This window comes from Equus quagga, chromosome 14 (assembly GCF_021613505.1).
Source record: "Equus quagga isolate Etosha38 chromosome 14, UCLA_HA_Equagga_1.0, whole genome shotgun sequence".
In the NCBI taxonomy this organism is placed as follows: Eukaryota; Metazoa; Chordata; class Mammalia; order Perissodactyla; family Equidae; genus Equus; species Equus quagga.
In genome coordinates, this window is record NC_060280.1 from 78,837,411 (window position 1) to 78,852,814 (window position 15,404).

At 46.6% G+C, this 15,404-nt stretch overlaps 1 long non-coding RNA gene across 8 annotated transcripts in view; it reads left to right on the forward strand.

The window, feature by feature from the left end:
• Positions 1 to 15,404, forward strand: part of LOC124225209 (uncharacterized) — a 103,806-nt gene that overhangs the window by 51,710 nt on the left and 36,692 nt on the right. The window lies entirely within an intron of this gene.

A 15,404-nucleotide genomic window follows, 5' to 3' on the forward strand; every position in this document is an offset into this window, starting at 1 on the left:
GGATCACAGAATGTTAGAATCGGGAGATATTTTAGAGGTCTTCAGGCTCAATCTCCTCATTTTACAGTTGAGAATGTTAGGTCCAGAAAGTTAGAGTGGCTTGGTTAAAGTTACAGCGTTACGGAGAGCAGACTGGGGATTAGAATCTCGGCCCATGACCTCCTATCCAGTACATTTTTTACTCTATCTTGCAGTCCCTAGGGAATGATAACAGAGACAGACCACAGAGGACCTTGCATGGGATACAAGATGTTTGTACATTAAGAACTGGAAATCTTTGACCGTTTTTAAACTGGGAAGTGACACATGGTCGGAGTGGTACGATATAAAGATTGAGCTGGTGGTGATATGCAGGATGGATGGAAGGGATTGAAAGGAAAAAGCAGGGATAGAGACAGTGAAAGAGGCCCCGGACCTAGACCATCCATGAGATAATATGAACTGAGGTGGTAGGAGAGAAAATGAAGAGGAAAGGATGAATGTGAGACTTGAACCATAGGCGATGGGAGTCAGGGAAGGGGAGAAGAAGGAGTCAGACTGCTCTGGAAGTTCAGAGTTGACCAGCGGTCCATGGGAGAAACCACCTTATACTTTCCTCTTGGCTTTTGCTGTTGCTTCCTCTTAGCACTTCACTCCCTTATTCATTCTTTCTTTCAGCAAATGTTTTTGAGCCTGTGGAAGGTGTTTCATATTTACCCCAGACAGAAACCAACTGAATGTGCTGCTTCTGCTGTTTTCCTGGCATCTGCCCCTTGAACTCTTCTTGGTCAGACTTTTTGTTAAGAACTGAGGCGAAATAAGGAGAACAGCTTGGTTATTGAAAAGAAAAGAACCTGATTGTCTGGGAGGGTGTTGAAAAGCTACCAAGATTTCAAATGGGTGGAGGATCAAAGTATCTTGGGAAGGGAGGAGGCGGGCCCAGTGCACACAGAAGCTCCTGGGTCTTGGGGAGAATAAAAGATCCCAGTGTGATGGCAACAAAGGAACTCTTGTGCATTCACAGGGGCCTGCAGGGGTGATGAACGGTCTTGGCCCTGGGGCCAGGCTGGGGTGGCTCTAGACTCAGGCTGCTGCCCCCGAGGAGAGTGGAAGGGCCCTTGTGTCAACCATCAGAATGGGGGCAGGTGCTGAGGGCTCCTTATGTCAGAGGCTCCTTATAGCCCAGAGACCACAGCTTCAGAAGACTGAGGCCACTGAAGAGCAGAGTCTGTGCTTTGCTTCCATTCATTCCATCTCTTGGCAATTTCTACCCCACCCTGATCTTTGGGTACTTTTAATAATTATGGTTTGTCCTTCTCCTCTCGGCCATTGTGACTGTTTTTATCCCAAAGGTTTAGTCTTACCAGCTGGACTGGAACAAATCTGGCAAATGGGTCAAAAGACACAGACCAACCAATAGATTGGTCGTGGCCGTATTGAGAATATTCTCTCAAGCCTCTAGGCCAAGCATAATGGTTCTAGGCAAATAGGAGACTTCAAAATGGCTTACCTTATTTTTGTTTCTGTCTCCTAAACATATCAAGTGAAAACAGGGTGGAAGGAGGTGCACAAGGTGGGTTAGGGAAACGTGGGCAAAGCTCCAACTCAAACAGCTTCCCATTCACGTTTCAGAATGTGTAACTATTGTCAGTGTTCTATGCTTGCCTCTCATGCCCGCTGAGGTCACAGTGGTTTGGGGTTGCAGAAAAGTCTCTGGACCTTTGTTCTGCTACTTTCTAATGCGTGACTTTGGGTAAATTACTGAATTTCTTTGGACTTGGTTCTTCGTCTGTAACATAGGTATGATAGCTACTTTGCATTTTTTTCTTTTTCTTTATTTATATTTATATTGTTTTATTGAGGTCACATTGGTTTATAACATTGTGTAAGTTTCAGGTGTACATTATTATATTTCAGCTTCTGTATAGACTGCATTGTGTTCACCACCAATAGTCTAGTTTTTGTGTGTCACCATACATACGTGCCCCTTTTCCCCTCACCCTCCTCCACCCCCTTCCCCTCTGGTAATTACCAATCTGTTCTCTTTATCTCTGTGTTTGTTTATTTTCTTCCATGTAAGAGTGAAATCATACAGTATTTGTCTTTCTCTGTCTGACTTACTTTGCTTAGCATAATACCATCCAGGTCTGTCCATGTTGTCACAAATGGCACGATGTTGTCTTTTTTTATGGCTGAATAGTATTTCATTATATATATAAACCACATCTTCCTTAGCCATTTGTCTGTTGATAGGCACTTGGGTTGCTTTACATTGTTTTAGCAGGACAGTTTAGCAAGTTTTTGGCAAAGAATAGGTATGGACTAAGATTAGTTCTGTGTGAGATCAGTGCAGAGTTATTTAATTCATATCATCTTATGGTTGTGTCCTATGCAGGATTCTGGGAGCAGGGCAAATGAATCTTAAAGAAATGCGATCATCAGGAAAGAGATGACCACGTGGTAGAGACTGCCATGCTCAAGTTCGTCCTGGAGGTCAGCTCCTGCTCATGCAGCTTTGTGTCTGAACACCATGGATGGATGCCCATTTAGACTTTATTATAGGAAGCCAAAGGGCTAGGCAGTGTGTGGTTAGGGAAGTCATGTCCCAGCAGGAAAGAGTCAGTGACTTGTGCAAACTTCAAGCTGAGCCAGGAATGCAACCCAGGTGTCCTGACTTCCCACCCCATGCCTAAAGATAGGGCCCATTCCCCCTCCCTCTATCCAGGGTTGGACATCTCTGGAGCCAAGAGGGTGATGTCACGGCATCTGGTGAGCTCACTCTGCTGCTCTGGTTTGGAGGTAGAGAAGTGGTATTAGAGCTCTAAGGGATGGTTTTGCAGCCTGGGTTTCTCAGAGGCCAGTGGTGGGAACAGGTCCTTCCCTGGAGACTAGAAGGAGGCGGTGATCCAGGAAGAGCCACTGAAGCATTGAAGGGGAAGGGAGAGAATGATTTATGAGTAAAACCTAAATGAGCAGAACTTGCAGGCTTGACCTCAGCACCAACTGAAGGGCGTGGGAGAGCATTCTGCAAATATTTAAGAGGCATCGGTGCCAGAGAGCTCAATGGCTGAACCTGCATGGAAGGGAAGGGAGGGAGTGCAGAGCTACATCTGTCAAGGACGTCTTTCCCAGAACCGTCAGGGGGCAGGCCTTCTCCCCCAGGGGCCCCTGAGTGTTTGGGCACCTCCCCATGGCACAGGGTTTAAGGGCTGACAGATTCCAGGATACAGACCACATGGGCCAGAGAAATAGGCCCGGATCACTTTTCCTGTAGAGAAATTGGGCAGAAAGCATAAGGAAAGACAGCAGTGAGAATAAGGTGAATGAGATAGCCCTGTCCTTTCTCTTATGTCCTGTTCTAATTGGTTTTCTGAGGATCCGTGTATCTGCCTTAGTCCTGGCTTGTTCCACCTTCTCCTTGGCCCCGTCCCTGTAATATTGTCCTTTTTTAATCAAGCCAAGGCCTCTACAGCCCAGTTCAACATTTACCTCCTTCACGAAGTCTGTACCAACCTCAACGACACATACTGTCATTACACCCCCTACACCTTGAAAAGCCACAAAACACTTCAGCACACTAAAGGTTCTGAGCTGTGCTATGGTAAAGAAACAGTTTAAGCTTTTTTTATCCCAATGTTTCCTAAATATGTTTGATCATGAAATTCTACTTTTATGTAAATATGATCCATGACGGCTTAGAGGCTCTCTCGCTTGGTGACTCACGTATTTATGACGGGCACCCCACTACATCCTAAGTGCCTCTGTGGCAAAGACTATGTGCTTTGCTTCCTTCACAGCTCCTGTGGCACGTAAGCACACTGTTGGCACTCGCACATTTGGGTTTACTTAAAAGACAAGAGGAACACTAGAAACAAAATGAAAAAACAAATAACAAAACTGGGGAAAGTTTACAATATACATATAAAGTAGGGCTATCTTGAACATAGAGAAATTTTTGCAGATCAATAAGAACAATGAATGTTGCAGTTGAAATGGGAAAAAATCATAAACAGTCAATTCACAAAAGAAGGAATACACAAAGCTTGTATACATTTGGATGTCTTTAACCTCACAGTAATAAAAAATATGAAATTAAAAAATGAAGTATTATCAATTAAACCAGCAAAAAAAGAGTTGGGTTAGTGAAGATATAGGGAAATAAACACTCTTTTACATTGTTAGCTTTTTAAAAAGTCAGTATATAGCTATTTTTTCAAGGATGTGCTAAAAATAGGAATTTTCCCATCATGAACCATTTATCAAAAAATATGTTCTTACTGGCTGTATAAGGAGAAGGGCAATATTTCTAGATGTGGAGTGTGTTGTGTCCAGAAGCTGAAGAAGCCTGCCAGGCACGGTGCTTCCTTCCTAGTGGTAGAGATGTAAGGTGCAGGGGCTGGCCTTTCTTTCACTTTGGAAGGATATCCTGGGGCGCCTCCCAACCATTAGACCTCTAAGAACGTAATTCAAGTGGCTGATCCTTGAATCTTCATAGGTGTTATAACCCCCCTCTGGAGCCTGTGTCCTCCCAAAGTCTCTTGCCTGTCCCTCCCAATCAGCGTGATGTTCTGACATAATGGGTCAGTGTGAGAGTCTGGGGGCTGGCTGGGCAGTCAGATCTCTTCAGATAATGTCGTGACAGAGGATCGGAGAGTCAGCACAGCCTTGTGGCAAATCTGTGAAAGAATACTGTTTTCTGCCCACACAAATGCAAACTGTTTCTGGTTATCTTTTTGGAGATGGAAATGGAAAAGAATGGAGTGGAAAAGAATGCATTTACAAAAGCAGTGATTACACACCCTGAGACCGTATTAATCTGCTCTGCAATAAGGTCTCTCTGGACACAGCAGCTGCAATCGCAGCTCCTCTGTATTAGGCCTGTGGTGGCATACAGCCTCTCTCCAGGGTTTGTTGGTTTCTGCAGTGGCCAGACTAGGGAATTTAGAGAGATTTTAAATGGAGATATTATAGTGAAGGGACTATAGTCCCAGCATCTTGTAGGTCATTAATGGTGACATTCATCCTGCCATCCCCCCCAGGGAAACTATACTGAGCTAGGCATTGGGGGGTAACAGTTCAGAGGTTTCCAATTAGCCTTTCCTGTTGTCATAGCTCCTATTCCATAAGCCAGGGCTCCAGTGAAGGGGTTACTCCAACTGCTGAGCATATTATTTCCAACTATACCCTTGGGGATTGTGTGAGTTATGTCTGTGGACCCTGTGGGCCCTGTGTGGGCTGTATTAGCCAGGATTACAGTTGTTACCTGGCTCCAGAGGCCTTAGTCCTAACAGGGGAGTCATTATGATGCCTTGGGTCTCTGGATTTAAGTGTCAACTTAGACCCTATTTTCAGTGGTCCTGGAAAATTCTGGTTATTTCCCTTTGCATGACATGCGGTCACCTGAATAAATGGCGGTAGAAGCCTTTGGGAAATCACTCAGTATATATCTGCCATGGCATGGCAGGGTCTTCCCTCCTAGAAATCCAGTCATCTGTCCAGTCAGTGGTTCCAGCCAGGTCTGGGAATTGGACAAGAGATGGTGTTTTCTGTTTGAGGTGACAGTCTGCCGTCAGCCTCCTGTTCTTCTACTTGTGTCTTTTTTGTATTATAGATAGTAGGCGGCACCCTGTTGCCTCTAAGTCTTTGGAGCGCTGTCATTTCCATGGATATTAGTAACCCTGGCTTTTCTATCATTAAATTCAACTGGGGATCCTGTAGTTTATTTGCTAAATCTGGCCCCCACCAATCTTCTTGGTGATTGGTGGCCTAGTTGAAGAGTGGTCTTTGGGACCCCCCTATGGAACATTGTGCCCTCGTGGGTCTTCTGGCCTCACACACTATGTCCACTCCAGCACGCCCACTTCCCTTGGCCTCTTCAGGCCTTCCTCTACTGTCCGCCAGGGCAATTAGAGCATTTCCAGTTCGCTGGGTGGCCATTGCTTTTCCAGAGTTTTAAGAGCCATCCCAGCAGCTGTTTGCACTGGGGTCCTTCCTAGGGTGTTAAATCCATTAATCAGAGAAAGTACCCTGAAGTCCGTTAATGTTTTCATACCCAGTCTCACATTCTGGCTGCTTTGATCAAGAGCCTTCAAACTCAATCCCAGGAGTACTCCCCTGGCTTCTGCTGGGACATGCAGTCTGATTCTTGTAATTCCTTCAGTGTATAGTCTCTTTCCTCTCCTGTCAGGCACAGCATGTCCCCAGTTGGGTTCTTATGAAATTTAACTCAGGTTATTGGCCTAGCAACCAGGAGAGGGCATGGGGTCAGCTTCTAAGGGGGCACGTATTGCCTTGTGAGGGAGAGGGCCTTGCAGCATTGTCCATCACCAAAGTGCTAGCTCTTAGTAGGGAAGCGTGGGCCATGTCTGCAAGCCCAGAGGCTCTGGAAGGATGGGAAGTCTGCAGGGTCAACATCTTCTGCCCAGAAGTCCCTGTATCACATTTCAGGGTCTCAGGTTTTGCCCACCAAGGCTCTCTCTTTTGCATAAGAAATCTGCATTGGCTGAGTATTTAAATGTTTGTGGAGCTCTGTGACTAACAGTTAGACATTGAGCCTGCCACTTAGCTGTGTCTGTTCTTCCACTGCAGGAGATAAGGACCTCGTTGGGAGTATCTTCAGAGACCCTCTAGTTCTCACACTTCACCATTAATTGTTAGTGGCCCTCAGTCTCTGTCCCTTTGCAGGGCATCTGTATAACTTAGCAGTAATTAGCCAACACTACAGTGTTTATAGGCAGAGTTCTTCCCATATTTTTAAGATGCCACTGCATTCTTCTCCACTGGGGCATTCCCCTGGATACTACTGGTGAATCTTTAGCAATCTGAGCATCTACCAACAAAGGTCGGGGTGGGATCCAGTCCCAAATCCTCATCTTTTTCTTCTCGGGCCACTTCTGGGGCCACTTGTGTTAGCAGTGTCCTTTGAGAACCAGATGCCAAGATAGTATGAGAAAAAATGGGGAGGGACATGAGGGATGCTGGGAGGGCTGTCAGCCTGTAATATAGGTCTGTCGCCTGTTGAAGGTGAGAGGAGGGGAAGGAAGGTTGGGTGGCAGCATCTCAGCCCACAGTAAAGCTCTAAGAGAGTTCAGCAAAGTTTCAGGGGAGTGTTCAAGCTAAAGTAGCTTGTCAGAGGTGTCCCATGTCTTCTAGGTGCAGGTCTGCTTGGAATCCCCACCATGCTCCATCACTGGCTGGGAACAGCCTCTGGCAAGTGTAGCCTCGGAGTGAGAGTGGGGATGGAGTTCAGAGTGCGGTAGCTGGGCTTTTCAATTATGCTCCTACAGTGGGAGACGTGAGAGATGCATTTCCCTGGTTTCCCTAGGGACTATGTCTTTAAAATCCCTAGGATCTCTTTTATCCAGGTCAGGGGCTCTACTAGCACTACCTTAATTCTTCTAGAGGTCCTAACAGAGGCTGTTACACTCTTGTTGTGGTCTTTATCCTGAGCCCCCCATGCTATATTGGCAGCTTCCTATATTTGGTCTATGCTGTAATTTAGTTTGGTCTAGGCTATATTTTAATTTGAGAATTTACATGGGGTGGAGAGACTAGAGATAAGAAATTATTTTATTATTCTCTCTAAATTCTGAGTGCAAATTGATCAGTTCTTTTCTAAGATTGTCTCTTTTTTTATAGTATCTTATCTCACATACAGTAAAAGAAGTCAGCTCATGTTTTCAACATCCTGCCCAAGTTCACAAGTTCATTACATATATTTTCTATCTTCCAAGTTACTGCTGGATGTAGTTTTACCAAATATCTCACCACTATGTAACACAAGTTGCCATTTTTCTAGCCTTCACCTACTGTCCGGTTTCAAAGCTCAATGCCATATATTTTAGCTTTCTGTTATTGCAGAATCCCATTTCTATGCCAGTGGTATCAGCTTCCATGTCATTAATTATTGCTTCAGTAGGAGTGCCTAAGAAACAATCACAGGATCTCATACGGAAATAGCATTTGTTTAGCTCATGCCTCTCTGGGTTAACTGATATAGGCTGGACCCAGTCGGGCCAGCTCTGCTCCATGCGTCTCTCGTCCATCTCATGGGACCACAGGCTAGCTTGGCAGGTTCTTTCCAAGGTGATGGCAGAAGCACAGGAGAACAAGTTCAATTCTTCACCATCTGGGCTACTGCACTTGCTAACATTCCATTGGTCAAAACAAGTCATGTGCTGCTCCCAGAGCCCAAGGCAAGGATGCATACTCTGCCCATGGAGGTGGAAAGAGGAGAGAATAAATATTTTTGACAATAATCTCTTCCACCACAGGTATTAACTCTGACCGTCTTTGTTGCAAACCATGTTTCCATTTTGTTGTTTAGAGGTGAATTTTGCTTTCAAAGATTTTTGAAGAAAAAGAAATTTAAATTTTCCTGAAACCAGAGGCTAATTTTTGTAAACACTTGTAAGGCTACTTTCAACAACTTTTTGAGTCTCTATGAATAGTCTAAGATTGTAGATAAAGAGATCGTCTGCACGTTACCTGCCCTGAGAAGAATGGACTCCTTGTTGATATTCTACCCATGTTCCCTTTTCTATCTTAGGATTCCAGAACTCTGGAAACTCCTCAAACTCTAGAACTCCACCCAGCCACTGACCCCAGGAACAGGTGGACATGGGCTTTCTTTCTGGTACACTACTACTTTATCTTTCTTCAAGTTATCATTTATCGACCACTGCCTCCATGTCAAGCACTGTGCTAAGTGCTTCAAAGGTGGTATCTAATGGAATTGTCAGCATGATGCTATGAGGTTGGCATCATCATTACCCTCATCATAATCTCTTCTGGATGTATAAGTGATATGCCCCAAATCTCACAGCAAAGTAAAAGAGATATGAACTTGGGCCTCTCTGACTCCCAAGTCAGTGTTTCTGTCCTTAGCAATACTGCCTTTTTGTTTGAATCCTGCCTCTGTCTCCTCTTCCATCAAACAGAGATATTCCTACTGCCCCAGAGGCCCTTAATATCCCCATGAAGTCAATAGAAACTGCTAACTCAAAAAGAATTTGACTATAAACCACTATCAGAGGAGTAAATGGTGTTGGGATGTTTTGCTGCATCCTGACGTTGTGTCGCCGTAAGGAAGAACAGCTTACGAAGGCTTGGTTGCTAAGCTTGCCGGGAGTATGCACCCTATGACTGGTCTGTATTGAGGAAGCACCAGTGGCAATGGAAAGGAAAAGAGTCACTCCCTGCCAGATGCTCCTTTTCCTGTCTTCCTGACAGTAAATGCTGCTTCAGGAGGCTCTGCTTTGTAGGGCGGGGCACGGGGCATGGGAGGAGGGATGGTGAAGGATTTATTTTCCAGTTAACAAAAGGCCAAGGGAATCTCTTTTGGAAGTTTCATTTGGGGTCTCAGGCCTTCTATATAGCGCAACCCAGGCAGAAACCTGCCGACCACCCTGTTCTGGCAGTTTGTTCTAAGCTGTCTTCCTCTTTACTGCATAATCCCTGCCTCGCTCGGACTGTGCCGAGGGCCCAGCTCCGTATCTCTGGCTGGCCTCTTTGCCTTGGCAGTAAACTTTCTGGCTCCATCTCTGAGAGGTTTGTCTTCATTTCAGGGTTGGAAGCTCCTCACTTTCAAATTACATGGGCAGTTTCTTGAGAAGAATGAGATAATAGATCTGAAAGTTCTGTAACAGAAAAAAGGAAAAGAATGAAGAAAAAACCAAAGCATTGTCTTCCCTCATGCCCCATGCTCAGTGGGCATTTAATGGAAGTAAAGAGAGCTGGACTGGCCAGAAAAAGTAGAGCCGTTTGGGAGAAAGGGGGCCGGGGAGGGAAAGTTTAATTTAGAAGTGGCCCTTCTTCTAGGTAAAGGTTAATTGGGGGCCAGGGGGAGTCTGGACTTCAGATCTCTGAGAGCTGATGGCAACACCAAGCTGAGGGCCTCCGAGTTCCTAACATGGAAACCCAGAAGGATCTTAAAGCTTAAAAGTTCCCCTGGCACGCCCTCCCCTGCTCCCCATTCTCCCTCTTCTGATGCTTGGTTCTCTTGGACAACTCATCTTACCTTCTCCTCTCTGGCTGAACACATCCAACCATGGTAAACTCACTCGGTTCTGAGACAGAGCTGTCTCTGCTTGGGCAGGGCTGTCAGATGTTCTTCCATGCACTGTTTTACCACCGCTACCTGGACCTCCAGACTCCACTGTGCTCCAGAGTAGGAGTTAAAGAATTATGAACAGAGTTAAGAGGTAAAGGATGTGATGAGTGTCTGGGAAGTAAGGAAGATAGGATTTATAGCATTTCCTTGTGCAGAAGGAAGAGTAGGAAGCAGAGGAGGGTGGAAAGCTACCGAGGAGGAGGCCCTTGGAAACCCACGATCAGTTGGATGTGTGCTCTGAGTCCCTGGACTGATGAATGACACACATTCACGCCTTTCCCAACTATCTTTTTAATAAATGGCAACCCACCAGCAAGAGGTTGAATTTCCCCAAATGAGGATGTACAAGGCCTTGCCTTGGCCCTGGAACACGGTTATTCCCAATGCTCAGAAAGTTAGAAAATGATGGATTAGTAGCAAGATGAAGAGGTGGGGCCAGTGGGGAGAAACAGAGGGAGAGATAATGGGAGGAGTGGGAGATAGAGAGAGAGGGATGAGAGAGATTCTGCAGGATGCCGTAGAGGAAATCCTGATGTCATCCCAATGACCCCAGACCCTTCCTTGCCCAGCACAGCCAAGCTCAGTTAGAACCCAGGGAACTTGGGTTGATCGGCTCCGAATTTAACCTCGCTGAAGTCTTGCTGTTGTGCAAGAGCTGTAAAGTTTGCTGCAGGAGGTAGAAACTGAGCAAACTGGTTGAGTCTCACAGTCTAATAGACAGATTGAGACCAATATGTTTAGAACACAGTATACAAAGTACATGCGAGTGGCAAGAAAGGAACGGAGAAGGTGCTGTGCAGGGTCAGAGGAGGCAAGCAGTCACCCTGGGCTGGAGAGTGAGAAATCAGGAAGAGTTTCATGGAAGAGGTGGCAAGCAGGGTGCCATACTGGACATACATGGAGCGTCACAGTTTATAAGACTTTTGCATACATTATTTTGAAACACAATCTTATGGTAGCGAACCTTGGTGAGGTGGAGAAACAAGCGCCAGCCCACTGCTGAGTGTATAGATGGATGCAACTTATCTGGGAAGCAATTTGACACTCTCAGAATGCAACATTCTAGGAATTTATGCTATAAACACACTGACACACACAGGCAGATGTACAGGAACAAGAGACTCACCATGAGAATTGTGGTTGTAGCAAAAGACTGAACACAACCAAAGCGTTCATCCCCAGGGATCAGGTTCGCAAGCCACGGAACCCCGGAAGCCGTTATAAAGAGTAAGTTAGCTCGGTAGGTGTTGCTATTGAAACAACTTCCAAAATATAGCCTTAAGTAAAACACAAAGCAAGACAAAGAATGGTATGTACAGTAGACTCTCATTTGTGTAACAACTGGGTGTGTGTGTTTTTACATGAACAGAAAGTTTCCAGAAGGACACACACAAAACTGTTAACAATGGTTGCTACTGGGAAGTAGCTTGAGGGTCTGGAGTGGGATTAAAACATTTTCAATAATTGAGAAATGTATCATATAGCTAGAAGAGTAAATAAAACATGAACTACCTGAAAAGTAATTATGAAACATAGCAGACAATGTAAATTCTTGTACTCTGAATTTTATACCATTTGCATATGGTAATATGTTACTTTCCCTCTGTGAAGTGGTCTCTGTGAGGCAGACAAGAGCATCTTTCCCCCTCATTTTCTAAGGGCCCAGCAGGAGCAGGGTGCTCAGTGGGAGGCCTGGGTGTGCCAGGGATGGCAAGGAGAGTGTCTGGGCTGAAGGCAGCATGAAGCCGAGGAGGAGGAGCAGGAGCAGGAAGCCAGGCTCCATGCTGAGCTGGGCTCACCAGGCCGAGTTTGGAGTCTGTTAGCTTTGGGGGACTTGTTAAATGTTTTGGGGAGTGACACCACTGAAGTCTTACGAAGAGGAAGTAAAATCAAATGTCCGGGACGGTCAGCAGGTCCCCTTACCAAGCAGAGTAGGCTGGGCGAGGGGTGGGGAAGGGGCTTGTTCCCCTCTGTTGGACTCGAGAAACAAGGAGGGTAAGCGCTGGCTGCCCGCTAGGGCTGTTGTAGCACTGCACTGACCGTGCTGAGTGCCTCGTTTCTGTCAGTCCTGACAACACGACCAGATGGGCTTGCTACCCCCACTTCACAGGGGAGGAGATGGTCTCGGAGAGAGCAGGTGACTGGCTAAAGCCACACATCTGGGAAACGGCAGGGTAGGATTGGACCCCACATTGGCCTGGTTACTCTGCTCTTCTCCCCTCTCGCTCTCATTTTGTCTGACAGCGGCTAGTTATCAGGCAGACTTTCCTGTAGCTTACTCTGGGAGTTGGTATTTCTCTCGTCTTCCTGTGATGTTGGCTATGCCACTAAGATAAATGTGGAGAGCATGCCAAGGTAAATATGTGTGACATGGGAGGCCCGGGCTCTTCTTCGTCCCTTCACCTGCTCTCCATCAATCACAGAGGCCCTCCCTGTGCATGAGAAAAGTGCAGGGTGGTGGAGCAGTGTTTGAGAGCCGAACCTTACCCAAACACAGCCTCTGGGGTGTGTGGGCTTGGGAATGAGACCCCTGGGTCTCTAACCCTGTGGTCCCCAGAGCGGCATCGGGCAGGCCTCTGCTCATGGCCGAGCTGTACTGGGTATCTGTACGCAGTGTGCAACTTCTGAGGAAAGGAAGGCATTAATGACTTTGTTCCCACTCCTGCCCCCATGAAACACACCAGTTTTATTTTTCAGCCGTGCACATCCCACTGACGAGTGCTGTTTCCTGGTGTCTGACACAGACTCCGTAGCAAGTTTTGGCCAGGATCCTGCAAAAGGAAAGAAGCGGCAGATACTGCGGGGTGGCCTTGTCTCTGGACCATGACCCCTGGGCCTGCCCCATTTGTACAAAGGCAGGAGGGAGGGGAGGGAAGAGCGTGGCCACTTTTACAGTCTTGGTCTGGTCATGTGCTGCTGGATGATGGCTGGGTTCAGGCAAGAGGCCTTATTGGTGATGGTGAAGGCCAGGCCGCAGCAGAGGCCTTCCCTTTCTGGGAGTTTGGTGGGAAGCACCAATGTAATAATCCTGATTTATCTCTCTCGCCAACCCCCAAACACAGCTCCAGTCCCCGACAAAAGTAATTCTCCCTTGGACAGTAACGTGTGGGAAACATGCCAGTTTGAGCCTGTGCTGTACACTCTTCTCCTGGACAGGACAGAGCGCAATGAATATTTCACCTTCATAATCTTGGCCGCGGTTGGGGGTTTGCGAGCTGTCTGAATCCAGTTTATCAGCAGGAATAAATGCCCTCAGACTTAGAAAGTGGGAAGCAGAACTTTGCTCTGTTGGGCTGATGATTTATGAAGGAACAGTGAGCTGGGAATGGACAAGGCGAGAGGAGGAGGGCAGGAAGACAAGCTTGTGGGACTCCACTCACAGCTATAAAAGCAGCAACATGTACTCTAACGAGAGATCAGATTCCAAGTTACATTTCCTTTCGTGAGGGCTGCGGCATCTGGCATCCATCACTTGGTAGGGACAGTGGAACTCTGTAGGGACTGAGCTGCCTTTGGGGTGTGTGGGAGGTTTGGGATGAGCCTGCAGTGGGCCCAGGGCTGAATCGGCGAAGCTCTGGCCTTGAGGTTGTGTGTCCCTTCCCTTGGCTGCCTATAGGACCTACCGTGCCTGGATTTCCACAGTCCCTTGGGCCTTGCCCTTCCACCGTCCAGCAGCTCCTGAAACTCTGTTCCCTCCACAAATCATCTCAGACTTAAGTCCATGTAGACCGTCCCTTCCCTTCACAATGACTACTTCAGGACCTCACGTGGCCTGGTCAAATCAATAGTTTTCCTACTTGTTCACGCCAACTTTTGTTTTATCTCTTTGACATCTGCAAGGTCACCCCCACTTCCCTGCAGGTAGAAGCTCAAAGAATAAGTGGTGTATTTGAGACCGTGGGATCAGAATCAGACTGCCTGGGCTGGCGTCGCAGCTCTGCTACTTGATAGTTGTGTGATTTGATTGAGTTTTTTTCTGCACCTGTCTTCTCATCTGTAATATAGGGACAATAATAGTGCAATTACACTCATTATTGGGAAAATTAAATGGAAGAGTAACTTAGCCCAGGACCTCGCACATGGCTACTCTTCACTCCATAGAGCCTCAATAGAACGATGACGATGATGGTGGTGATGGTGATACTAAGACAAGCATGGCTTTATAGTCACTAAAAAATATCGTGGACAAATAACTGTTTTAGATGGCAAAACTTTTTGCAGATTCTGTAACTTGGCTATCTTTTACTTTTTTGCATGGTTCTATGATAATTGGCACCAGACCCTCCTCTCGGCTCCTTCCTGGCACAGTGCAGTGAAAAGAGAGTGAGCTCTGGCGTCACACGGGCCTGGTCCTGAACTGTCATCATGGATAGATCACTAAATCTCTCTGAGCCTCAGTTTCCTCTTCTAGGAAATGAGAGTAATAACAGCTACTTTATATGACTGTGGGGCCGATTGAGTGAGAGAACTTGTACAGCTTGTGAGTATAGTAGAAACATTATGAGCACCCACTTCCTAATTTCCTCCCCCATCCTTCCCTGTAAGGTTCTAGGCTCCATCTCTCTAAATCCTCTTTCTTTCCTAAGATCAGTTTGAGACCTGCGTCCTCCATAAATTCTCCCTGACTTGAATGGGTAAATTCCGTCCTTAGTAAATTTATAGCGTCAGGCAGGTCACCGAACTGGAGATGGCAGGTCTAACTGACCTGCCAGCCTGGCTGCCCTTGTTCTGATTTTCATAACGCTGAAGTTGATAGACTTGTACAATTTGCCCAGAGGATGTAGACGTGATTTGGTTCCCAGCTAGAATGAAGACTCTTTGCAGGTGGTTTTCTGTCTCATCCACATGTGTGGATCTTGCTCCTAGCACAAGGCCTGACGAATAGTGGACCCGATAAGTGACTATTGAATGAACAAAGGAATGAATGATGCTCTAGAAAGGCGGAAGAGACTCTTTACCGTTCAGAGAGAACTCCCAAACGCAGGCAGCCTCTTGCAGCTCTGTGAAGAAGCTCTCTCTCGGCACCAGCCTTGTGGTTGTGTCAGATGGGCTCCAGCCTCCGGAGTGTGGCTCTGTAAACAACAGGAGAAAAACAAAAGCTTTCTGATCAGCCTGTTCTGTTTGGATTGGCAGGAGGTTTCCTGTTGGAATTAGTGCCTCAGACGTGAATATCAGAGTCATTCCATATGAGAGGAAGGCTAGCTGGCTCAGCCTCCAGCGTTGATGTAGAGCATATGGGCCTGAGGTGCAACTTCAAGAGAGGAGGGGAGAAGGACACAGAGGGTCTGGCTGCATCTGGAACTTCCCTGGGCCT